The sequence below is a fragment of the Coturnix japonica genome, chromosome 4 (assembly GCF_054131305.1).
Source record: "Coturnix japonica strain WE chromosome 4, WE-NBRP24, whole genome shotgun sequence".
In the NCBI taxonomy this organism is placed as follows: domain Eukaryota; kingdom Metazoa; phylum Chordata; class Aves; order Galliformes; family Phasianidae; genus Coturnix; species Coturnix japonica.
This window is the reverse complement of record NC_140666.1, coordinates 35,739,259-35,765,029: the sequence shown is the minus strand read 5'-3', so window position 1 is coordinate 35,765,029 and position 25,771 is coordinate 35,739,259. Positions and strand designations below refer to the sequence as shown.

General features: G+C 38.9%; 1 protein-coding gene across 13 annotated transcripts in view; it reads left to right on the top strand.

Annotated features, from left to right (window-relative positions):
- The first annotated feature begins 7,966 nt into the window (after positions 1-7,966).
- The window catches only part of LOC146761029 (uncharacterized), a 169,970-nt gene continuing 152,165 nt past the window's right edge, over positions 7,967-25,771 (top strand). For 12 of the 13 annotated variants that reach the window (XR_014945762.1, XR_014945763.1, XM_085546493.1 and 9 more), the window contains exon 1: positions 7,967-8,076. The gene's annotated coding sequence lies outside the window, so the exon portion shown is untranslated. The remainder of the gene's footprint in view (positions 8,077-25,771) is intronic. The other variant, XM_085546499.1, reaches the window with a different exon arrangement.

The following is a 25,771-nucleotide window of genomic DNA, read 5'->3' as shown; positions in this document are numbered from 1 at the left end:
AAGCGGCGCCGCGCCCGGCCTCGCCCCCGGCCCGAGTGCGAGCGGAGCGGGACCGCGCCCGACCGGAGTCGCGGGGGCGCGGCGGAGTCCCGGCCGGGAACGGTCAGCGGGCGGCGGACGGCGGCTCCGGGTCGCCGCTCCGCTTTAGCCCTCGGGGTCGCGCCGTCCGGCCGTCTCCCGGGCACGTGGCCCCGGGCGCGTTGGGAAGCGGCCGAGCCCCGCGGTTCCCCGGCGGAAGGCGAGAGCCGTAGGTGGGTGCCGCGGCCCCGACGGGGAGGCGGCCGGAGGGCAGCGCCGGAGTACGGCACCTCGCGGGGCCGAGACCTCGCGCCGCCCCGCTCTGCTCGTGGCCGGCTCCGGCCGCTTCCCAGAGGTCAGGGAACGTTCTGGATGCGCGTGGCCGAGGCCCGCGCCGACGGCCGAGCTTCGACGGCCGCGGGGACGGTCTGAAATGAGTTCGAAACGGCACCGAAAGGTGAATCGCGGCGGCCAGACTGTAGCTACGGCCGCCAGCGGTGGGAGGAAATGGGGCGAGAGTGCGCCTGAGCTGATGGAGAGCCGGGCGCGGACAGAGCTCGGTGCTCGGGGAGCCCGCGGAGCGCAGGGCGAGGGAGGCGCTGGGGTGTCCCGAACGGAGGTGCCCGGAGCCCCGCAGCGCAAAGCCGGACCGCAGAGAGGTGTGAGCGTTTTCCTGCGGGAACCGCCGCGCTCAGAGCTGCCGTGCAGGTGCAGCCGCGCCGCCGGCGGAGGGAGGAAGGCAGGTGGGCAAACAGGACCCCCGGGGCTGCTTCCCGGAGCTGTGCGGTGTGCTCTGATGTGCAGGGAAAGGGCCTCGCACCCGAGGAGCCCGTCTGGGGGGAAGGAGGATCGCAGGGAGGGCCTTGTTTGTGGTAATGTTTCTGAAGGAACCGGGGCCTGTCACTGTTGTCCTCATGTTCATTTCAAAGCAAGGAGAATGAGTCACTTCAGATTTACTTTTGAACTCTTAGGCTTAAACGGTCCACACTGAACTAAATAGGGATTTGGAACACACGAGGAGTACCTCCCATAAACCATGTAGACATTCGAGCTGCTGCTTCTCCCTTTCAGTGTATTACTTGAAGCCCGGTGGTCCCTTAGCTCATGGCCACCTGACTCTCGTTTGGCTGAAGACATTCCTGGCCAAGGCCTGAGCTGCATCAGGGATAACAGGAGTGCACGAGGGCTCTGGTGCAGCATGTTGATGGGTGCAGTCAGCATGGCATCCACAGGGTTTCACCAGTGCTAGCAATAGTTTTCTTTGTTGTATTAGTGGCAGTATGGGAACTGGTACCATGAGCAACCTGGCAAAAGCAATATAACTAGTTGTACTACAACAACTGTGTCGTGTTCATTTCTCCGGATTATTACATAGGTTATTCTGAAATAAAGGTGATTCTACTATGATACCGGAATAACCATCTCGGAATGAAGTCACTTCTATTGCCAGGCAGTCTCACCACAGAGGGGTCACACAGGTGGAGCTGTAGAGTTGGATGTAGACAGCTGAAGGCCTGTCTGTTTCTTTCCCCAAGTAGGCAGGTGCTCATGGTTTTCAAGCAGATTGTGTACTTTTACACTGCTTCTCGCTCATTGGAATGGGAAGCTGGAACTTGACGGATAGAAGTGGCTGTGGGGCAGATCCCCTCTTGAGAAAACAAATGCTGAGTGAAAATTTCTGTTGGGCGGTTGCAGCCCGGTCCTCGCAGTTCCTGTCTCTGGAGGAGAGAGGAAGTGAGGAATATAAATCTATATGATCAAAGTAATACAGCTATTAGTAAATAACCTTTCTTCCTCCTTCGAGTTCTGCCTGCACAAATATCCGTTCCTATGTATACCTGTACCGGTTCTCAGAGAAGGTGAATTTGAGCTATATTAATTAAATAGAAAATGATTTCCCGAGATGGGAAGCTGCCAAACTAAGAAAGAGCTGACAGTGTGTGAAGGTCGGATTCTACACAGAAGTTTTGCACAGATCCATGCTGAAGACATTTCCCAGAAATGCTGTGGAATGTACTATTGACCTTGTATAATGTGAAGTGCTCGAAACTTTAAGCTCTGTAGCTATAGTGGGATATAAGGATGTATAAGCAAGTCTTGCAGAGGTTTGGATGTTGTTTAAAACCCCTGTGTAGAAATTGCTGATCTTGTTGGTTTGGTTTTGTGTGTGTGTGATTTAATCTTATGTTCCTTTCCACACTTCAAAAAAGTACGTGATGGCTTCTTTAACAAAGTATTTTTTTCAAGCTGGTTGATAGAGGAATTTATTTATAAACCTTTTTAATAATGCAAAGTTAGGTCAGTATTAGTATATGACATTTCAGAGTGTCAACTTCAGGTGACTTTCAGCCTCTCATAAACAGAGATAAGGGAATACTTAGGAAGTAGAAACATACACATAGGAAATATGGTTAATAAACACATCAGTCTTCTAGTGCAGCCTGGGTTCTGTCATGTGAAGTTCATTAATGGAAATGATTAAACATGGTAATGCCTGAAGCAGAGATGAATAAATTCTGTCGTTTGTTCATAGTATGTAGGATAACACTGAGAATCTTTTAATTACAATACAGTTATGTGCGCAGGGGTTAGCGGATTAAAGGGAAGTTGTTACTGCTATGGCATTTGCATACGGCTGGATTTCCCTCTAGGTTTGCCCAGGAGATAAGCAGACAGTGCTTATTGATACCACTACATTTGTTAACTTTATTATTGTCTATATCATTGTACATCATGGTATCTGTATAACGTGAGTTGAATGTGTGAGGGTATCCTTCAAGGAGCGTAAGACAGAGACTATACATGCAATTGACAACTTGCAATTTGTTTTATTTTTATTTCTGTGGCTCAGCATTTGAATTTAAAACTTCATAAATATCTTGCAAGGGAATTTAAACGCACCAAGAAACCTGCTTTAAGATTTAAGGTTAGTGAATTCCTTAGTATTTTGAACAGAAAAGGAAGTATGGCAGCAGCTGTGGTGTCAGTATGGGGAAGTACAGTTATTACATGAGTTAATGGATGGGAACAGGAGCTGGGCAAAGGGATCTCCCCATTTCCCTGTCAACTGGATGGATTGAGACCCAGGAATCTAGAAATTTGGAGTGAGAAGTTGGGCAGAAATGTCAAGGTTTGGCAGTCCACGTTTCTGCGCATCTGGCTTTTCTTTGGGTGAAAGCCTGACTGTCCTGAGAGTCCCATTAGAAGCAGAGAGTTTGTTCTGGCTCCCGGCTGCATCACTAGGGCTGGGGTTCCTGTGGCTTCAGAGCAAAGACCTGGAATATCAGGAAACCCCGACTCCTGGGCAGTCTCTGTGGCAGGAGTTCCCCACAGCTGTGAACTCTTGGAGTCCATCTGCTGCTGCAGCTCCTCTGCTAGTGAAGAAGGAAAACTGCTGGAATGGTTTCACAAAAGCATCTTGTGGTTACTCAGAAGTTTATAAAACCATTATATTTTTTTCTTATATTTTTACTTGTGATGTAACAGAATTTTTCAGTTTGGTCAGAACATTTCTGGTTGGTTCTATCCACCATATGCTAAAGCCCACATCATTTCATTGGTGTTCAGAATAAAATGCTGTTTGTCTTTGCATACCACAAATACGAGGTGTGAAAGCTGGTGTAACATGAATGAACAGAACTTACTGGGATATTTTTTTATGGGAAAGTAGATGCCCAGACAGTCACAGACAAGTCTTTAGGGTATGTCTTTACCACAGTGTTCCCATAGGCTCTTAAAAGAAATCCTCTAAACCATGTGAAGCCACCTGGACCATTTGGGACTATAAACTCATGTGTCTGGTCTCTAAAGATGACTTCAAAAAACCCTGAGTTCTTTGTACAAAGGCCGTATTCGGCTGGTGTGAGCTCCACTTGATTGGCTCAGCAGGGAATAGGAACTGCAGATTATTATATCACATCACCTCAGCTGCTAATACAAATCATCAGTTACCTCTGTTGAGTTTTGCAACATAAGCTAGGCTAACCAGAAGGCAGATAAAGCAAACCATTTCATGAAAGAATGAGGACTCAAGAGGCCCCTTTGCCTATGCTCTGCATACTTTTACTACCTTCTGTAATTCACCTCAACAGCATGTCTATATTTATGTGTGTTACAAAGAGACAAAGGAAGCTGCCATGGGAAAACCTTTCTTTCTTAGCAGGAACCATCGTGACTCCACTGCTTATGGCAACCCTTGCTCCAGCTTTTGGAGTATCCTGAATTCATCTAGGGACACTTTGTATAAGATGTAATCAAGAAAATGCTGAAATGCTTTCAGTAGCTACAGTAGCTATCAGAGGGATACAATACATGCTTCTGGACACACCTTTCTCTGAGCTGCCATGTCCCTTGGCATGTGGAGGCAGGTACCAGTGTACTTAGCAGTCATTCTCAGACACATGCTAACAGCATGCTCCAAGTCAGTGTTTTTGGCTCATCTTAAAGGATTTCAGAATGGTGCTGAAAATTGCCTCACACATCTGATATCGTGCATGCTTCAGGAGGCTCCTGTGCACTTCTAGGCTTCTTGTCTGTGGCACTGTAATGCAGCACAGTAGCATCCTTCTGAAGTGTCCATTTAGCTGCGCTTTCCTAAGTTGCAAATTTTACCCTTAATAACTTTTTGTGTCTTGCTTCTTTGAAGGGTTATGGGGAGCATCGTATTAGCAGCCTAGATCCTAACTGCATGAGATCAGTCTGGAGAGAATTAAAGCTGTAGTCTGAGTCCCAGTCACACACAGACACAGTTGGAAGACTAGGGTGATTTTGTAAAAAATTGTGATGAAGACTGGTTTTGGGGAAGTGACTTAGCTTGGTCTGCTTGCCCTCCCTCACAGTCCCATGCTGCACAGCAGGTTTAAAGTATGTGGATCTGAGATTATTTACAGTGTCCAACCTTTAACTAGAAAGTGATGCTTAAGTTAGTTGTAATTAAAATGAAATATAGACAGCAGTTTGGCTAGGATTTCAGTGTGTGGTCATAAAGCTACTTTATGCACATGGAGCACTGTCCAACCATTAGGTTTTGAAACTCTCTGTTTCTGCAGGCTGATATTATTTTGCCAGGAGTGTGGTCATCAGAGACAGAATGGACCATGTATGTTCTAAACTTTGACATGAAGACTCCATTAACTTTGGAGAGAAATAAATCTAAGTAGGTGATAGTATCCTTCAGTTGTCCAATTACAGTGTAATCAGTGGGTTCACTATATGCATTGAATCCCAAGCAATCCCCCAAAGTAGCAAGCAACAGCTAAGATCTAATGATTATAGCACTTAAAAGTCATACGAGATGTAACACAAGATAGGCAGTTTGTTCTGTAGTATTCTCTGCATGAATGTGTTCAGCTTGTGGCCTAGAAGTCCAGGTGGGGTGACGTTAATCCTGCAACTTTTATATGCAGCCCAGCTTCCACAAGATTTGAAATTGCGTTTACATCCAAGTGAATGAGTTAAGCACTATGTCCTAACCTTGAGGCATGTATCATAACCACTATCAGGTGAATTTTAAGGGTGAGCAGTACTGCTTCATGGATTTCATTACAGATATAAGAGAGTCCCTATTTCCCGAGGAATGGTGACTACAGACTAGCTGTTTGAATGAGGCAAACAGCTTGTGCTTAACCTTTACTGCAGAAGTTCAGTTCTGATTGTGGCAAAAGACTTAAAGTAATTGATTTTAGCGTTTTGACCTTTCCTATTCCCCGTATAATTTCTTATAATAGAGCCTGAATGGTGATTTAAGACAGGAACAGTAGCTTTTCAGGTTTGATAAATAGTTGCAAACTACTTTCTGTGTCTGAAACAAGATCAGTAGACAGAGATTACTCCAATGGGATGTAAAAACCAATGGATTTGCCATTGACTTCAGCAGAGGACAATAACCCATGCCACTTTTCGGACCTGTCAACCGGAGTGTATTTTAGTGTGGGAATTACATTGTTTTCGTAGTTTGCAGGACAATGGACTATAGTTGGTGAATTTTTCTAGCTAGTCAGTCAAATATAGGTGGGAATCAAGTGAGTTTCTACAGGCATTCAGCATTTTTTGGAAAATCAAGGATCAGCTGATTGTTCACAAGGGAATAATTCTAGCAGCTGTGTTTTTGTTTGTTTTCCAATATTAAATTAGACTTTTTCTAGTATTAAGGCTGAGTTGCTAGCATTGTACGTTCAGTAGACTGTTTATGATAAACTTATCTGAATACTTACAATGGTGAAAGGCCCTGAGTTCATCCCGTGCCCCTTCCAGCTTGAAGAAACTGAGGGATTGTGTGGGCTGCTCTCTGTGGACCTGCATGTTTTTATAAACCTCACACCGAATATTCAGTTCTTCTGGGAGGTTTGTGTATCGCTCTGCCAAGCATGGCTTTCCAAAGGGTTTGAACTTTAACATCAAGGGCACTTGTCTGTCTCACGAGTAAGTAATCTGTACAGACAAAACTTTGGGGAGCACTTCCAAGTGACAGCTGTACATTCCCTGAGACTGCTGTTGTAACAAGAAATCAATAAACTGCTCTGGAAGTTGCAGAATTGGAATTGTTTTGACATAGCTGAGCAGACTGGTAATATCTGTAGAGTTGCCAGGAGATTTTTTATTTTATTTTTTGTAAGTTATAGTTTTAAAAAGTTTAAATAGTCATTTTTAACATGATGGGAAAAATGTCATTTCTAGCAGATGAAGTAGTAATTTTGGGTTATCTCTCTTTCTGGTTTGTTAGTAGGAGGGAGCCGTATAAGATGCACAAAGAGTGCTTCTGTTAAAAAGTTTTGACGGACTAACAGTCCTTGTCTTCTTTTGTTTCTTACTGATCCCTTAGTTTAGAGATTCCTCACATGGGATTCCGCACTGTATCTTGAGGTCCACATACCTACATCCTGCCTACTACTAGAATGACACTGAATTCTGAGGATGTAACTTTTAAATGGGATAATAACATCACATTTCAAAGCATGCCAAATTCACCTGTTGTTGGGTAGAGCTAAGATACCCATGTTCCTTTTCTTTGAAGAAAATAAAATTCTATAAATAAAAGGAAAATTAGGCTAGCACTGAAAATAAATGAATACATAAAAATTAACAATTAATGATAAAATATCAATAAAGTGAATAAAGAAATTAAGGTTCTTTCAGACATACTTTCTCCTCTCAGTCGTGACTTGTTCCAGAACCCATGAAACCACTGTTCTTTACATTTATCAGCTACCTCTTGATCCTTCCCTTATTATCATTGTCCTTCTAACAATGGCTCAAACTTCAGCGTTCGAACAGTGTGATGCTTTATTTCTTGTGAGTGCAATGATCACATGCAATATGTGTTAAGTTATATGTTCTTATGTTCATTTTTATACTTTTTTAATAGCAATTGATGTGGGGAATTTTCAGTCATGCACTGATGGGAAGTTGGAATTGGCTGGTGCACTGCTTAAGTTTTGAACAATTAAGGAATCTGTGTTTTCTGCTTAGCTCTGAAATAGAAACCATTACAAGGTACTCTGATTCTTATTTGAGAAAACCTTTACTTTCTAACCTTTCTCAGAGGAGGATGCCCTGTTTCAGTGACCTTACTCTTTTTTAACATAAAGCAACAAAAACTTAGACATCTTTCGCTTTGTCATATAGGCTTAATGCTACATCTGTATATTCGTAAACATTTTGGAATATCTATTACCAACCTGAAAAAGAAAAACGAGTTTCTGTTTAGTCAGTATATGTCAGAAGTGAGCTAATGCTCAGATATTTCTATTCAAGTGACTGATATTCCTTTGTTTTTATGGCCATAGTTTTACATTTTCAAAACGTGTATAATACTCTACAGCTGCAGGTTCTCAAATTTGCTTTTCTTGTGGAAATGAAGCTTTGCTAAGAGCCAAATTGCTTGATGCTATGTTTTTGTTTACATATCTTTTGAAAGGATACAATTGGAAATGATGATATCACTGTCTTACAGGTAGCCAACACCCTTGGCTGTGTAAATTTTGGCTGAGATGTTGAGGAGTGTTGCCACCCAAGTATGATTCCACCGCCAACTCCATCGACATTTCACGCTGAGAATGGGTAATTAGTTTTCATTTAAAAACTTTTTGTTGACAATAAAAAATGGAAGTATCGCTAGAGAATACTATTTGCTGTCAATTTCAGGTACAATGTATGTCAGAATTCATTTTATTTTCATATGGTGGTTTGGCTGAAACTGAAATCAGCCAGCTTTTGAAATGATTACAGTGTTAATACTGGAATGAGGCACATAATTAAATGCAAGGCTGAATATAGTCATTCTCACAGCCTTTATTATCTACATCATATTAATATATTTCTGGTCTTTAGTTTTAAGGCCCTTGGAACTGAATTTGCCTTCTGCATTTTACAGTTATTTACATGTACTGCATAGTGGCAATACGTGTATTATTTTGTCATCTAATTGATATTACAGTGATCGATAGAGTAGTATTAGAGGAAACTTTAGAGAAACAACAGAAGTAGAGAGCTTAAAGGAGTAACACTGATGAGAGTGGTGTTGTATATGGAGGAAGTACATGCTTTCTCTTGTTTCTAAGTTAAACATATGTAGGTGGTGATTGAGACTTGTTGAATTAGGGTGTGAAAGCTGAGCAATAGACATATTCAGAATGGTAATTTCTTTGGTTCTATGAATAATTCTAAGTAAATTAGCAAAGTTTGCATGCAGTGAAAAAAAAGGAACTAATAAAATAATACATTACTTATTCTTGTCTAAATCCTATCATGATTTATAAATTTGGGAAAAGAAACCATATCCCTTTACATTTCCAAGGGATTGAAATTCTTTAAGTTGCAGAAAAATTGAAAAATCCTAAGCTTTAGAAGTGTTGATAGTACAAACATGGAAAGAACTAAGAATAGCTGGGCTTCACTGAAACCTGTGGCACTTTTGTAGCAGAGACAGAATTTTTTCCCAGGTATGTGAGGCAAGGAAAACCTGTGATCCTTTTCTGGCCATATTCAAAATCCTCCTCAAAAAGAGAATAGGAGCTTATCAGCAGTTCAAAACAGTTATGTTTCTGTCGATTTCAGTTGTAGTAACTACTGTTACCTAAGAATCTGCCCCAGGAACTTTCTAGAAAGACCCTTCAGTGCTATTTTATTTGAAAGGTGAAGAATTACCCGTGAAACAATAATTGCCCTGTGCTCTATCCTGTACATTATTGTTTTAGAATATTAATGTATAGTGGTATTGCAAATATAACACTAATAAAGGTAATATAGTTTAATCCTGTTAACCAAAGTGGAATCCAGTTTCTGTCCATCATCTTCAATGGTCTCACGATATCCTCTTCTCTTCTCTTCTCTTCTCTTCTCTTCTCTTCTCTTCTCTTCTCTTCTCTTCTCTTCTCTTCTCTTCTCTTCTCTTCTCTTCTCTTCTCTTCTCTTCTCTTCTCTTCTCTTCTCTTCTCTTCTCTTCTCTTCTCTTCTCTTCTCTTCTCTTCTCTTCTCTTCTCTTCTCTTCTCTTCTCTTCTCTTCTCTTCTCTTCTCTTCTCTTCTCTTTTTTTCACCCTAAGAAAGAAGTGTTACTCAGCAGAGTTCGCTTAGTATGGTAGGAAGACTTTTTAAGGCTTCTAGCTGCTGCAAAAAACATGTGCTGAATATATTGTTTTGGTTGGTAGTTTAAGTATCCTAGCAAGTCCTACTTAGTAATCTATCTGATAAGGCTTGATTGTGCTTCACTGTGTTTAAGTTTTTGGGGAAACTGTTTAGATAATGGAAGTGCTCCAGTGCTCACGTTTGTGTAAAACTCTGGAATAAGAAAATGCAGAATTCTGAATCTGAAGGTCTCAGATAAGTGAAATACCAAAAGCAAAAGCATATTGTGATATGTCTCAGCATTAGCTTCATTGGTACCACACTTAAGTAATGTGTTTATACATTATTTCTATGTCTGTTTTTGTTGGTTGAGTTTCACAGTGCTTTGCAGTAGGAGAATCTGCAAAAGGATAAGGTCATGTGTAGATCATCTAAGTTTTCTCTTAGTGATAGTGGATTGTGCTCTGTATTTTTGATATTTCTATTTGGCATTAAATTTTCATTAAATAATATGCATTGAAAATAGTGTGTTTTTACAGATGGACAGCGTCTCATATCCATATGGAAAATAATCTGCTTTAAATCTTAGGAACTTTTACTGGGTAACTAGTAAGCTGTCCATTATTATTATGCAGTCATTTTCTCTTCTTCAACTGCGCTCAGTTATACGGTGCAAGTGATAGAATATAAATGTCCACTTTCTGTTCAGCCCAAGTCTCATTATCTCCAAACTGTTACTTCAAGGAAAAACAGTTTAAGCTGTAAGGAAGGGATTCCAAAGGAGACTACAGGAATCTTGTTAAAGTTAACATGTTTCAGACTGTCTAAATCCTGTACACTGGACACATTCCTTTACCTTTCATTGAAGATATCCATGTGTGGTTCTAGTGATAGCGTTGTTGTAACTGCGGTTGTTCAGACTGTTTTGTTTACATAAAACTCTTCCTTTCCCCCACTGCCCCAACGTTATTTTCACTGTTCACAGTGTTTTTACTTAAATCCATCATTTTGATAATTTTAACGGGACAATTCTATTTCATGTACTTATGGCACTTCATGTGAAACAGTTCTGCCTTCATTTCCTGTTTATTTTTAGATGTTAATTTTCAGACTTTTTCCATCCCCTTGGGTTTTTTAAAATCCTGTTTGGTACAAACCAGGGTGGTCCAACTGGCAGCCCAAGGAACAATTCCATCTGGCCTGCTGCATTTGCCAAGGAGGAGCTAGGAAATGCCTGTAAGGGCACGCACTGCCCTCACAAGCAAATATTACCTATTCCTCAGATACTTAACTGTGCTTAAAGCCCAACTGTTGTGCCATGTCCATCCAGAAAAAGAGGCTGAGACAAGTCTTGCCCTTTTTCCTGAGCTCAGCCAAATTTCTGGAGGGGTAGCTACGCTTTCAAAACAATGTTCGGGAGGGGAGCTTCAATTGGAAACTTGCACCTGTCCTGAAAAATGGTGGGCTACTGTTGTTTTTCCTGGTTAGATGGACTGAAAACTCTGCTTCACATCAGTTGGAGCTGGTTAGAATTTTAATATTAACCTCAGCAAGACTGATATTATTAATTCATGGTATCTTTGCTGGCTTTACATTTGTTTTCTGTATGTGCTTTCTGGCATTTCACTCTTTTTCCCTTATGCAGATTAGCATAATGATGACAGTCAGTCTCTGTCTGCTGAAATCACTGTGAGAACCAACTATTTTTTGTCTAATTGATTATATAATTTCAAAGGATTTCATTAGGCTGCTGTGTTCTTATTTCTTTGTTGGATAATATTCTAGCTATACAGATACTGGGGCGCCATACTTGAAATGAGTGCATCTGCCAACATGCAATTTCTCTGAAGGAGTTGTCGCAGAAGCTGAACTTATCCAATGTATTTATCCATTATGTTCAACATTAGCTCCCAATCTGTAACAAAACAAGCACAAATAAGCATGAGCTCTAACCAGTGCCTCATAAAACAGTAGTATCACATCTTCTGTTGTGTTTTTCATCTCCATTAAAAATAATTATAATGTTTAGGTGGAATGAGGCAGATTACAGCTTGGTAAAAGACTGCAGTAAGCAATCAGAAGCAAGATACCAAGTGTAAATTTACTATTATCTTAAATCGTCGTGTGATGACAGCAGAACTCTGCTAGTTTCAGTGTACTTATTCAAAGCACTGTTGCATATGGAATAATCAAACATGTAAGAGAAATGCACAAAATATAACACATTTTATGCTAATACGTTTTAGCATCCTACTACCTTTTAAATTGTAGAACAATATGCGTTAATCTTTCTAACTCAGAAGCCCTTTTCTCTTTAGAGCGTTCAACAGTACAACTGCTCTATTCAGTCTGCGCTCATTTATTTTAAAATATTTCTTTTTGTTTATTGTTCTTGGTCCTCCACTCTGGTCTGTAGTGTTCCCCATTTGTTCCCCATTATACTCTGCATCTCCAATTTTGGTTAAAAAACCGCCATGTATTTCTGATACAGATCATCTTGCCAGGCCTTCTTTTTGGTCTTCATTAATCTCCCTTGTTTTCTCTCTCCTCTTTGTCTGTTCCTTCTTATTGTCTTGTGTCCCACTGTCTACAGCTAGGATGTCTTTCCTTACATCTTTCTTTCCTTTTCCTCCTTTTTCCATTTAATGCTCAGGCTTTTTGGTTTTGTTTTTTTTTTTTTGTACTGATTTTCCCCCCATCTTCTTTTGTTGTTCTGTTTCTCCTCTCTGATTTTATCTCTGTATCTTTCAGGTTTTTTTTCTTTTTCTTTCTACCCTGTTCAGTTTGCTTTGTGTCCTGCATGCCTGCTTGTTTCCCTTTCTCTTCCTTAATATTGTCTATAATCTGAAAGATGATTAATAATGACAGAAAAAAGGAAAGGAAGACAACAGCTGAAGGAATTTAAGACATGAACTAACTTTCAGAGAAGGCTTTTTTTTTTTTTTTTGGGAAATAAATAATTGAATGAAATAATCAAATAAGAATAGAAACAAAAAAGGATAAATTGCTTATAGCTAATTATTCATTGGTGAATGGAGTTCACTTGAAAATTGAGGTTGATGATGTTGTAGGGCTATGTGACAGCTTGCTTAAAAATACACAAAGCATATGTAGAGGCAAAAAAAATAGCTATATCATAGTCATGGGATGAATGTCTCTGGCAATGTTCATAGAGAAAGTGGTCAGAGAAAGAAAGAAATACAGAAATAAAACCAGGAAACTATGCAGTCGTACATGAAGTATGAAAAGATGGTGAATCAGAAGCAATAAAGACTTACATCAAGTATTTGGAGCAGGTTGAAAAACAGAAAAAGTAGCACAGAACTGAGAACAAGCAGTGATTTTTCTGCTACGTAAGATGGAAAAACAGGAGCAGTGGAAATGGCTGCAGAACCAGCCTACTGAGGGTACCAGACATCCTCTGTTCATTGAAATAATTTCAAACAGGATGCAAGACTATCTAGATAAGACAGCGATGCACTGGGAAGCCAGTGGATTTCAAGATGTATGGTGCATACCGATTAAATGGTCCCTTGACTAGATTGTATGTAGTGATCAATTAGAAGAATTTAGGTCATACTTACCCATTGGATAGTGGTTACTCAGTATTTTTAAATTGTACTGGTGAAGTGTCCAAAGTTTTTGTCTAGATTCCGTTACTTGTATTCATGCTTTCTGAACAAAAACATATTCTCAGAGTTGTCACTCTGATTTAGGGAAATCACTGCCACAAGCAGAATCTAGTAAGTCACTGCCGTAACTGGAGTAACAGTCCTATAAAAGTGTGACAAGTTTTTCAGTGGCAGTATTCACAAGTAATCATTTTTTCAATATAAGTGTTTATTCCTGTTGCTTCTACAGCATTTTTTAAATGCTTGTCATGCCTCCTTGGCTACCAAGACTATCATTAAGTGATGTGCATTATCACAGTGTGTTGTTTAGTGAAAAGCTGAGAGAAACACCAGTGAATCATCTATAGTTTACCAGTGCAGTGAGTAATTTGAAGGCATTACCTTTGTGGCCAGAATGTTTTCTAGATTGCAAGTCTCATTTCCTGGAATAATTACCCAAGGAGAAGGTATCAGACACCTGAGTACCACATGTTTCATTAAACAGATGTGAAACAAGCATATCCTTAATTAAACCATAAGCAAAGTATGCAAAATTTAACCAAAAACCCAACGTAAAGGCAAAGATGGATGGAAAGGAAGACAACACAGTACTTTAGTGTGTGCTTTTTGTGCTCACCAGCTTCCTTGGGACATGCACATAAGGAATGAAGAGTAAGAGATATATAATATGTTATTTGTTTTCAGTTATTGTCTTGGAGAAGAAAAAGTAGATTAAAAACATTTCATTAAGCAAAATACTAAGGAACATTTTATCTGGGAAAAGATTACATACTGTAGGTTCATTACAGTAATGTTATTTTAACATGTGAATGATTCATTTTTATAGCAATTTGAAGATGAGAAAGGAAAAAGAACAGACAGTGCTGTACTTTTAATAGTTATGGGCACTCAACCTGCAGTCTTGCCAATTGCAGTAAGTACAAGCAGTCGCATTATCTGACTGAATAGTGCATATATATCCCTTATTACTACAGAATACACCCAAACAATTTTTATGACCCGTGAATCTGTTCAAGGCAACAGACACTCAACTGGGAGCCCTTTGATTTGCATGCTTTTCTGGCTCATTCCTTGCTATGCAACTTTTCTTTGAAGATACATAGGAGTGAAAATTATACCAACTTGTTGTTAAAAGCTTTTTTTTTTACAGATATACATGAAGACATAAAAGATGAGCAAAATGCAGACTTGTCTTTTAAATTTTGTTGTGGTTTTTGTTTGTTGGTTTTCTTTGTGTTACCTCTATTACATATGGGTACAGTAAAGAAATGGATTATCTCCCTCAAGTGAAGCAGATGTTTTACTGAGCCAAGTCTGAAATCTTGTTCTTTGTAAGGAAGCAAGAGAGAATGCCTATTTATGGTATTTTCAGCTGCACTGAAGGAAATATTCCCTTCAGATTGTGTTGAGTGGTTCCATAGTACACAACGTTTGTGGTCCCTCAGTTGAGCCAAGAGCCATGTAAGCTACTTCTACTCAGACTGGACCTTAAGAATCTGATGACCTTAAGAATCTCAGACATGAAGACAGACCTTCACAAATTTATCATTCAGTGAATTCAAGATTTTCTACAGTAAACAATTTGCTCCTGTCCTAGTGACACGGGTTGCTCACTCATTGCTAGTTGATCTTTTCAAGTATAACTCCCTGTGTTCCAGGAGTTACAAAGATCTCACAAGCTTTCCAGAAGAGATAGTGAGAACTGTAGTCCATAGTGTATCCAAAGCTACTTGCACTGAAGCATGTGAATCATGGCCTAGTTTTGTGTTTTTGTGCAGCATATTATGGTGGAGGTCAAAGAGCTAAGGGTTCATCTGCTTCCATACTAAGTGTGCAGAAAAGCAGTAGTATTTGAGGACACTGTTGTCTTGACTACTTTGGAACTGTCTCCCATCAGTGGATGTGAGAACTAGGGATGTCTTGCTCCCTTTGTGTTCCTGTAGCCCTACAACCTAGTTCCTAGCATACATCTGTTATTTACAGAAATAGCAATAAATTCTGGATGGTAAGTTCAGTAAGTTAATTAATTCAGGAAACTTTTATCTTCATAGCCCTGATGAGCAGTAGGGTAGTTCGGCCCAGAGGGAGTAGTTTCTGTCATTCAGAGCAAGCCTGTCTATCCCTATATGGTACTGTGTTGCTCCAGTTAAATATACCTCAACTGAGTTGACAACGCAGCATAACTTCTTGGTTGCATAATGTTTGCCCTGACTGCTTTGTGTGTGACCTCTGTAGCCAAACTCTGCCTTGAGTAGCTAATTTCCATGTGGGATTTTCTATGTGATTATTACTGTATTAAATGAGTTCTCTGCAAACAAGAAATAATTTATTTTGTGAAATGAGCTGCTATGTCTCCACAGAAATATGTGTGTACTTGAAACACTGAGAGAGTAAATCCTGCTTTTTCAAGAATGTCCAGTCCTCAGAATTAAGGAGACTTTTGGTCTTACTGCTTATATGGTTTAGAGCTGTTTATAGAGCTTGAAGTGTGAAGGAAAAAAAAAATAAAAAAGAGAAACTCTTGTTGACTTCTGTTGCTGTTGTAAGAATTCAGGTCTTCTGGCAGACTTCAGAGACAGAACACAGTTCCAATAATGCAGCTTTCCATTTCGTTTTTGAGACCTTACTTTTCTCATCTCTTACCTTTTGCTTGAACAGTCTATTCCCTCATCTGTTATAGTGCTGATCCTTCCCCTTTGATCTCCTCCTGTTTGGCTGAAGATGGACTTTTAAATTCGCATTTAGATGACGGAACTGATGTTTGATTTTCTTGGTCCTTCTTGTGCACCAGTTGCTTCCTGGAGCAAATAAGGCTAATGTCTAAGCCTAAACCTTAACCATTCCATAAACACTGTGATTATTGGGCAATCCAGGGTGGTTATATTAATGTAAAAGAGACTAAATATCCTCATTATGCATGCAGGAAGCAATTAAATGTTGCACAGGTGAATAATACTGATATGTTCTGAATTTTGAGTAAGACTTTGTAGCATGTTTCATACTTTATATAGATTTTAATGGACCATCCTGTCTTATAAGGTAACATAAAGTAAACAAAATAAGATGTTCCTGAAAAGCAGTTGTCATTAGGTAGAGTGAAATAGACTGCTACATTGGTATTAATGGAGATTTCACATACCTGTAGCACAGATTCTTGTGTGTCTCCAGATGGAGTATCTGGCACCAGCCATGAGCTGTCATCTCTTTTGTGGGTTGGCCACAGCATGGAGAAGATGCATTCAGTTTAGCAGTGACTTTCCCTGCCATGTACCTACAGCAGAGGGGTGTTGAAAACTGAGAACTGTGTGTTCTGTTCCAGGTTCTTATGGGAAGCAGTTGCTCTAATTTACTGCACACTTTTCCCACCAATTTGCCACTTCTGCTCTTGTCCATTAGCATATCACACATGGCCAGCAATCTTTTCTGGTAGCCCTTTGTCTGCTGTCAAAACCTTTCCATCCACACAGATTCTCTTTTCACTCACATTTTTATGAGCACTGTGTCTTCCAAACCAAGTGATTCTTTCTCTGAGCTGTGTGTATAACAAGAGGAACACGGAGAACAGAGGAAGACTGTTCGCCTCTTTTCTGTTCCAGTGCCCAGTTCCATAATTGTTTCTGGCAGCTACGAGGAGCTGTTGCAAGAAAAAGCTCTGTTCAGTTCTGGAAGACAAAATGTGAAAGCAGACTCCATAAGGAATGTTGCTTGATACCCTCTAACAAGCTTTTATTGAGCACGTGCAAACTCTTGATATTTATCAGAAGTTTATAGCTTGTCCAAACAGGGTGAGATTGCATAGTGACAGTGAAAAGCATCCTGCCAAATTTTATGTCCTTTCTTCAAGGAATGAAGATTGAAGACCCTCTCAGTGAAACAACTGTAAGAATTTTTTAACATGGGCAGAACTGTATAATTTAGCATCTTTATTGCTTTTACAGAAATGAGGTTAAAACCATAAAGTCAGTAATGTAAAGGCATGCATGTTTAGAAGACTTCTAGAGACAGCATCATTTGACTGATATGGTAGAATTCATCCACAGATTCACAGATTGACCCACGGAAACAGGAGTCACAAGAAAAACAAAGTACTTATTTTGTAGAAGAAAAAAAAATTTTTAATGTATGTCTGACTCTACATGAAATAAAATTCATCAAATCATCTGATATAAATTTAACAGGTTTCTGATAACCACTATCTTGGTCTCATTAGAAAAATGAATAGAAGAGGAATGACCTAATCTGCTGATCAATAAATATAACTGTGCGTTCTTACATACCAATGGGGCCACTTTGTGTTCCTTGAAAACTCTTCAGGGATTTACAGTTTGGTCAGTTTCAATATTGGCAGAGAATGCATTATATCCGGAGTGGAAAGCTGCTCCTTCCTCAGGAGAGTCATGTAGCACTTAAATATTCGTTAATCCTTGACATGATTGGAGACTGTTCTGGAAGCCTTCTCTGATAGTTAGGTTTATTTGGGAATATTATGAAAGAATTTTGGAGGGAACAGAATACCCCATTTGATTAATACCTGGGGAGACTGAATTGATGAATTATCTTGTTTCTTCTGCTGGCCATTCTAAACCAGGCTGTCATTCAAGAAAAAACAACAAAGCCAAGTCACCTACCTAAGGCAGGCTGAAATGGCAAGAGCACTACCTCATCTTCCCTTTCTTTTAGTTACAATACGTCTAAAATGTATAAAGGATGGGGAGTGAAGATTCCTGTACTCTTTGCCAATTCTTTGACCCTGGGTTTTTCTTCATACCTGATTTAAATTATCTGTGCATTGATCAGGATGAGAGTATCAAGTGCACCCTCAGTAAGTTCACAGACTGTACCAAGTTTGTACAAGTCCTACCAAGGCAGGACTGTTGATCTGTTGAGGGTAGGAAGGTTTTGCAGAGAGATCTGAGTGCAAATTAGGTTGCAGTTTGCTGTCAAGATTATTTGGATAATCAAAGATGTCTCACTTACTAAGATCCTTAAGGAAATGCATAATTTTAGTTTGTCTACCATTCATGAGATTATTCTTTTTCTATTTGATTTTGAAATGTTTTTAGTGAATTGAACTATTCAATTTGAGGTGAAATCTGAGCTGAATGGAATTAAATCCAGATTCTGATGACTAGCAGCAGCAATCTGTGAATTACAGGCATATATGTTTAATATCTCCCTTGAGAGTAGGAAAGTTCTTCAGATGTTGAAACTGGCTTAAATAGTTTAAATTAATAAGACTGGTGAAAATTCTTTGGCTAATAATGTTGGTCTGATTTCTTCATTTCCATTTGAAAATAGAATATTTGTAATGGCTGTTAATGGTGTGTTGATTTATTTGACTCTGTTACTCAAGGGCATGGTTTGTGTCCCTATTCTTCCATCTTAGAACTGATGAGATTAATATTATCAAATTACTTACAAATACATATAATTCTGTCAAGCACGTGCATATGGTTTTTTATATTCCTGTTTTTGCTCGGCATAGTAAGAGCAAGCAAAATGCCTGGCTATTTTTTTTCTTTGTTTCTGTGAAAGATGTGAGGAGTGGTACAGCTGATATTATCAATAGCATATTGTTGTCATTATTATTATTGTTGATATTATTATTGCTATTATTACCTTGGCTGGTAATGCTGATTCATTGACACTTTCACTGGGAATGAGAAGGAGAGAATAAATGAATGAAAAATGAATGGAGCACTGTTACTGTGTTGCAGAAGGCCAAGTTTCAAATCCCTCTTTGACTCTAAAATAAAGGCAGACAGGAATGCTTTTATTGGTATTACTGAGTCTCTCCTTGCTCTTATTTTATGGAGAAGCTTTGAAATTTCTGGGGTTAATTCTGATGTGGAGCAGAAATATTTTTGAGATTTCAGAGTTTCACAGCAAAGGAACGATTTACCACTTAGCTACAGTGTCAACAGTGAGCATGAAGTAAAACAAATGTCAGTACCATGCATTCTGTCTTTTCTTGTCCATGTTTAAAATTTCTTCTTATCCACAGGATATCCAGGTTATTGGTAGGAGGGTGCTGCTGTTTGCATTACAAAAATGGAGCTATTTGGTCTCATGATAACATAATTTTTAGGAGTAAATGAAATATTACAACATAAAAACTGCTTGTTAGTATGTATAAATGTGTATATATTGATAGTACATTAAGTTTTCGTCTCATTTTTCCTTAGATTCATTCCTTTTCTTCCTTCATAATTTCAAGTCCTAATATCTCTGTACTTCAGCATTTGTAGATCATTGCTACTTATCTCCTTGCAGACAGAAATAAGCAGCATCATGTTACACCCACATTTCTTTCCAGTGGTTTTCATTCATTACAAGTTCTATCATAACTTGGTTTGGGATTTCCTGTGATCCTCTGCACTACCCGATCAACTCTCCTTGTCTTTATTTGTATCCTCTTCCTTTAGTCAGAGATCAAGTCTTCTGTCATACTGTTAATAAGCCACATAGCTATGAGTTTTACTTTAGTGAACTTCTGCAGTCTATTCTTCACCAGCTGTTTTCTAATGCAGCCAAACCCAACACTTCCTTTCTTTTCAGAGCAGTTTTTCAAGTTTTTCATTAACACCGTCGTGTTTAATATTTAGCCTCATAAAATATTCTGAATTACTGTTAAGGGGCGCTACGAAATAAAAGATATGTCATTGTATTTTATTGTACAAAGGAGTTGTGAGCTTGCTCCAGTTTTAATGGTAATAATGCAGTAATAACACCACTGTTACATACTGCATGGGTAAAATAGGGCTTAGTGTGTTTATAAACTGTAAGTGGGTATGTAATCCAGATATCAGGACTGCTTGCTTAGGATCTCCAAGTTGAAATAGAATCCATTTTCTGATTTTGTAGTAACAGCAACATGGCAGTGGCTGCCAAATCAAGAAGTCTTGTTAAAATCTGTGAGGACCAGACGTGTGCAGATTTAACCTGTACATTCAGTGCAGTATAGGTGTACCCAAATACCTGAATAGCTAAGAAAGGTTAACTTTTGCAAGAACTCTTGCTTAGAACACATGGGTTTACAAAATAAAGTAAGTTGACATGTTCCTCAGTGGCTACACAGCAGGATGGTTTCTTGTAGCTGGCTCAAAGGTCTCTGCCCTCCTGTTTTGTTTTGTTTTGTTTTGTTTTGTACAGACTTTAATGTGAATTACACACCAGTCATAAATGTTTCTTTATTGCTGTGTAAAAAAAATATGCATTTGAAGATCACCTCCAGAAGAGGTATAGTAAATAGGTAGAATTTAAAGCACATTATACTTTATTACATGTTGTCATCAGTAAAAAGTCAGGGGTGCTTTAAAAAACAGAGTTAATCAGATACAGAAACTGTTAAGTAAAACAATTTTTATGAGTCCCTCATAAGGCATAGCTAGCAGAAAACTTCTAGCTTGCAATGTTGTATGCTTTGACAGTTATCAAAGAGAAACAAAATCAAATTTAACTCTGGAGAAGCATGACTCTTGACATTAAAAACTTTAGAAGCTCCTGCCCTGTAAATGAGTATTTTTCTGCTCATTTTCTGTAACTAAAAATAGAGTATGGTAGGGTCACTGGTTGGTAAGTAATCCGAGAATGAATTTTCATGTCTTATAATGTCATATATGATTTATGTTACAGTCTCTAGTTATCTACTTAAGGCTGCTTAGGAGCAAAACTGCTTTTAATAAATATGACAGAGACCATCACCTTCTGAAAAGGCAGCATGTGTCATTGAAATGAAGGCAGTCATACAATAGCTTTAAAAGAGGAGAGCCACGGCTGAACAAGCAGCTTTTATGTTGTTTTGTGTTGGACCACCTCAGGGAGTAAGGAACAAGTTTAGTTTATTGCCTCAGTTTAGCTTTTGGTTTAGTTCTAAACTGAAATTTTCTGGCAGCAAGCTGGAATGGGTTCTTAACAGGGTAGTATTCCAGAAAGTGCAATAGTACAAATGCTGTCAAATCTTGGCAGTGTACAAAATGCAGCAGGCACAGATTTATTTGTCCCTCTCTTTGTTGTAATGTGCAGGTACGTGTATATAAGAGACTGCATGTATAAAACCTAGTATATATGTATGGGTTTGAGAAGGAAACAATTGTCTGTTGTGTTAATATGCATGACAGATAACTGAATTCAAAGCGGTTTTGCAGTGTAAGGCAGTGTAAGAAAAGAGTCAAACCTCACGGACGTAGATCAAATTCAGTTTTATTGTAAGAGAAATCAAATACAAATGTAGGCACATACACACACAAACTATATTAAAGGAACATTGTCACTGTTATCAAGCTCAGCAGTGGAATAGCAGGACTTAATATACTAGCATGACCTGTGCAGCCGGATTTGAACTTCTGTGTATGCACCATGTTTAATTATATGACCACACACATTCTGTTTGACAATGCTCAGAACAGGCAAACACGTACTAAAGCATGACTTCTGCTGTTGTAGGCAAGCTGATAATGCTGCATATTGCAAAAGTTGCTCAGTATAAACTATGCCAAAATGCTGTTTTCAGTTATGTTCTTTTAGATAATAAACTTGAACAGAACACTCTTGCTTTGTACATATACATCTTTGCACTGTTTTGAGCTGGAGTGGATCAGGGTCCAAACTGGAGCAGATCAGGGAATCTGTGGCACGTGCTCTTTCTTATGGCCAGGAAACATGGAAGAGGGGTTGTCCTTCTGGTATGCAAAGGGCAATGAAGGCAAACGTATATGAAGAAATGTATTTAAATTTAAGGAACAAACTGGGACAAGAGAAGAGAGTAATGGAGAGTAGGGATAACAGAACTGTGGTAACATTTGGGAAGATGAAAGGAAAAAGAACATGGGCACTTTTGATGGAGTAAAATCAGTCCCTCATATGTTTACATTTAATTATGAGATTACTCTGTTTTTCCACAGAATTCCTACCTCATTCAGGATGCACATAATGAGTAGCTATTAAATACGTTGCTTTACCCTTATCATACGTGGCCCAGAGCCCAACTTACTGCAGACATTTTATATTCTTATCCAAAGGTAGAATTATTCATTTCTTCGGATATTTTTGTAATGCCTGTTTCTCCAACATTTTCAACAATGCTAATTCCAGTGTTTCCTAACTTAAAATTGCAGTCTTAATATTCTTTTAATGTCATTGTATATAATCATAAGTACACATGTATATTTATACAGTATAGTGTGAGCAAACAAATAAGTGTATAATTGTTACCAAAGGATGTAAAGGTTCTTAAACCTTTATTTTGTAAGCTGTGAGAAACACAAAGTTATGTGAGGATACAAAGAGCTCTAGTAGTGACTGGCAAGAAGAGAAAGCAAAGATATTCTGTGCTATATTTAACCATTGTGTTACATCATGCAATTTTGCAGAGATTAGTCATCGTATCAAAACATTGATGGAAATAATAGTAAAAAGTAGTTGGTGAACTTCAAACATATATGAGGTAATTCTCTAAGAGTTACAAATGACTTCTGGCATTTTAAGGTGAAATGGAATAACTGCAGCCCTACTGTCTCTTTTCTGGTGTTTATTATTATGGTTGTTGTTTTTTTTAATCCCCCATCGCAATATGATGAGATAAGTGGAAATTTTACAGGCATGTACAGGAGTTGAGTAGAGTAGAAGGGCATCAGTTACTGTCAAGTAGTTTTGTCATTTTAAGTATTTTCACTTGTGTGGTCCCAAGCGGCCAGGGCCCCTTGCTTTGAGTGCCCAAGGGAGGAACAGTCAAGAGTATGATGAGCTGAGCTGTTTCCAGTAGTGAGTTCCAGGAACTGCTCTGTGTCAAACATCTATGTCAGTTAAAATGAAAGGCAAAGGAGAAAAAACAAAAAAAGAACAGTTTGGATGTACCTATTTTTCTTTCAGGAGCAAAATAGTTTCAATAAATTTGAATAGTGCATTTCTAGAAAATCACTGCCCTGTATCTTAATTAAATTACTTGATTTGTCTACCGTACTTCACGTATCCAACACTTAATTTACTTGTTGGTTTTTTTTTTTTCAGTGGGGCTAAAATGAATGTAAACAAATAAAGCGCAACACACGGACAGTGAGGAAGTAGATGAAACCTGGTCATGAATATATGAATTGTTATTGAACTGATCAAAAATATATTCAAGTACGCATATAGTAACAATAGAATTTCAGTAGAATTGATGTGAGGATAAAATTTATTTAAGATGTTCAGTTTGTGATGAAAGAGCAATCCCAGCATTTGTTGTTAGATGAACATTAATGGGAATGTTGTTTGAAGCAGAAAAAAATAGCTGAGAAACAAAATGTATCTATTCAGTGAAGATTATAAAATAAAGATGAATATAGAGAATATGCATATTTATAACTTACGTGGTGCTTCATAAAATCAAAGGTTAGGAACTAGTTCGTACGCATTTGTCCTGTTGCATTAACAGCTCTTTAATGGACAGAATATGAGCAGTATTCAAGTGTTACTTTGTTTAGAACATTAGCTCCCATTTTTATTTATTGTCCCCATTATTGAAGATGGTGATCAGTATGTTCAGTTAAGTTTCATGTGATTTTGAGGTCACAGTTTGACAATTGGTGTAAACCAGCTTAAGCATTTTCTGCTACTGTCCCACCACTATTCTGCTCCAGGCTATGGGTTATAATGCCTTCTTCTGGCACCACCATTCATGCAGCTGTGTAATTGGTTGGATCAGAGAGCTGATCTGCCTGTAAAGTGATTAATTAATTTTGCTAGTTTTCAGCTGAATAGAGTCAATCCATCTGATTCCAGCAATCCAGTGTTGGCACAAAGGAGGGGCCAAGGATTCAAGGAAATAAGGAGAACTCTCCCTTTTGGTGGCAGCTTATGGATTGTGAAATAAACCAGTTGTGCAACTACGCCTGAATTGTGATGAGCAGCATGCTCTAGAGAGGATGGGGAAATAAAAAATGAACTAGCAAATTGTAAATGGGTACTTCATAATCAGTGGAAGTACTTGAAGGAAACAAAACATTTGATTCTGTTTTTCATGGAGTGGAGAGGAAGCATTTCTTCTCCATGAGCCTAATCCTGTTCTCTGAAGGATCTATAGAAAAACCAACATGTTTTCAGTGTAAGGTGGATCAATTTCTGTTTGATGGTAACATGATTCAAACAGGATGACTAACAGAAAAATGACTGTGGATATTACTGAATATCCATTAATGAGTAGAATGATCTTAAATATGATTATTTGAAACTGAAGCTATTTACAAACCATATAATAAGGACAAAATACAATATGGCTTGCTGCTTGAAAAATATGTTTTGAAGGTTTTTTGTTTTTTTTTTTATTTTACTACTAGATGTCCAATAACTTATACAGTGTTACTTATGTATCCTGGTCAAGTATGTGCTGTAATTTGCTTAAATTCCAATTTCTGATGTGAATACTTTTGGAAGGCACATTTTAACTTTGATTTTCACTAATAATTAAGTTTAAACTTGGTTCCCTGGTCATGGTGGCAGTACTTGCTGAGATGAATGCAATATGGCTACAATCACAATTAGCCCTAATTTCTACATTGACTGTATCTTCATGCCAAAAGGGAGATTATAACATTTATTTATCCTGGAAAACTACAGCTTGCTTCTAAGCACCAAATTTCCAGAAACGTTGGAGAATGCAATAAAGAGACTACGCTACAGAAATTATTTAGAAGATAAAATTATATGTTTTCAATACAACTAGGCAAGTAATTTGTTTCCTTGGCCAAGATTCTGTAAGATAACATTAGGATTTTCTCTCTCATTTAGCTAGGTAGGTGATGGTCAGTGGCTACTTCTTGCTGGCCGTGTCATCTCCTTTCTCCTGTTTTCCTTACCCCACCTCCCAAGGATGCACTACTATCACAAGCATATTAGCCATCCAGAATTAGATTTATAAAATTCTCTGGCCTTCTGAGTTGCTTTTCTCACATTCATATGATTCTTCCCTGCCAGCTTAGCCTTCTGTCCTCCACCCACCACTGTTTTGATTCATTTCCCTCATGACGCGTGCCTAAATATTGCCCAACCCATGTGGAAAGTCCTTAATTCTTGTCAAGACAGGGTCATGACTAGCCCACCCAGGAAGATCAGAACCAAAGCTCCCAAACTGGAAACAAGGCTTGCCCACCAGTATAAAAGCCATTATTCCCTCATGGTTATCCAGCTTTGGTTTAGCAGACAGTTTGAACAGAGGCACAGAAAGTATGTGTTAGAAGAAATGGGATGGAGTAGGAAATAGCTGTAGATTTATCAGGGACATAAAGGGTAAGATGGGAACTCTACAAGACACAACTGGAGTGGCAAGACTGACTGTAAGATGAAATATAAGAAAAATTCTGCTGTGGTTAGAGGTATGGGACAGAAATGGCCAGTGGGTGAATGGAGTAGGGAAAACCAGACTTGGTTGGTTAGCCAGTATGTTTCCCCTTAGTTGTGTCTGATCATTTGAAGGAGCTGGGGAAAAGAAACTTGGCAGAGGACCAGCAGGCCACCTACTCCAGCTTTCTTAGTCTCACTGGGGAGGTTTGAATTGAAAAGAATTACTTAGTAGACTGAGGCA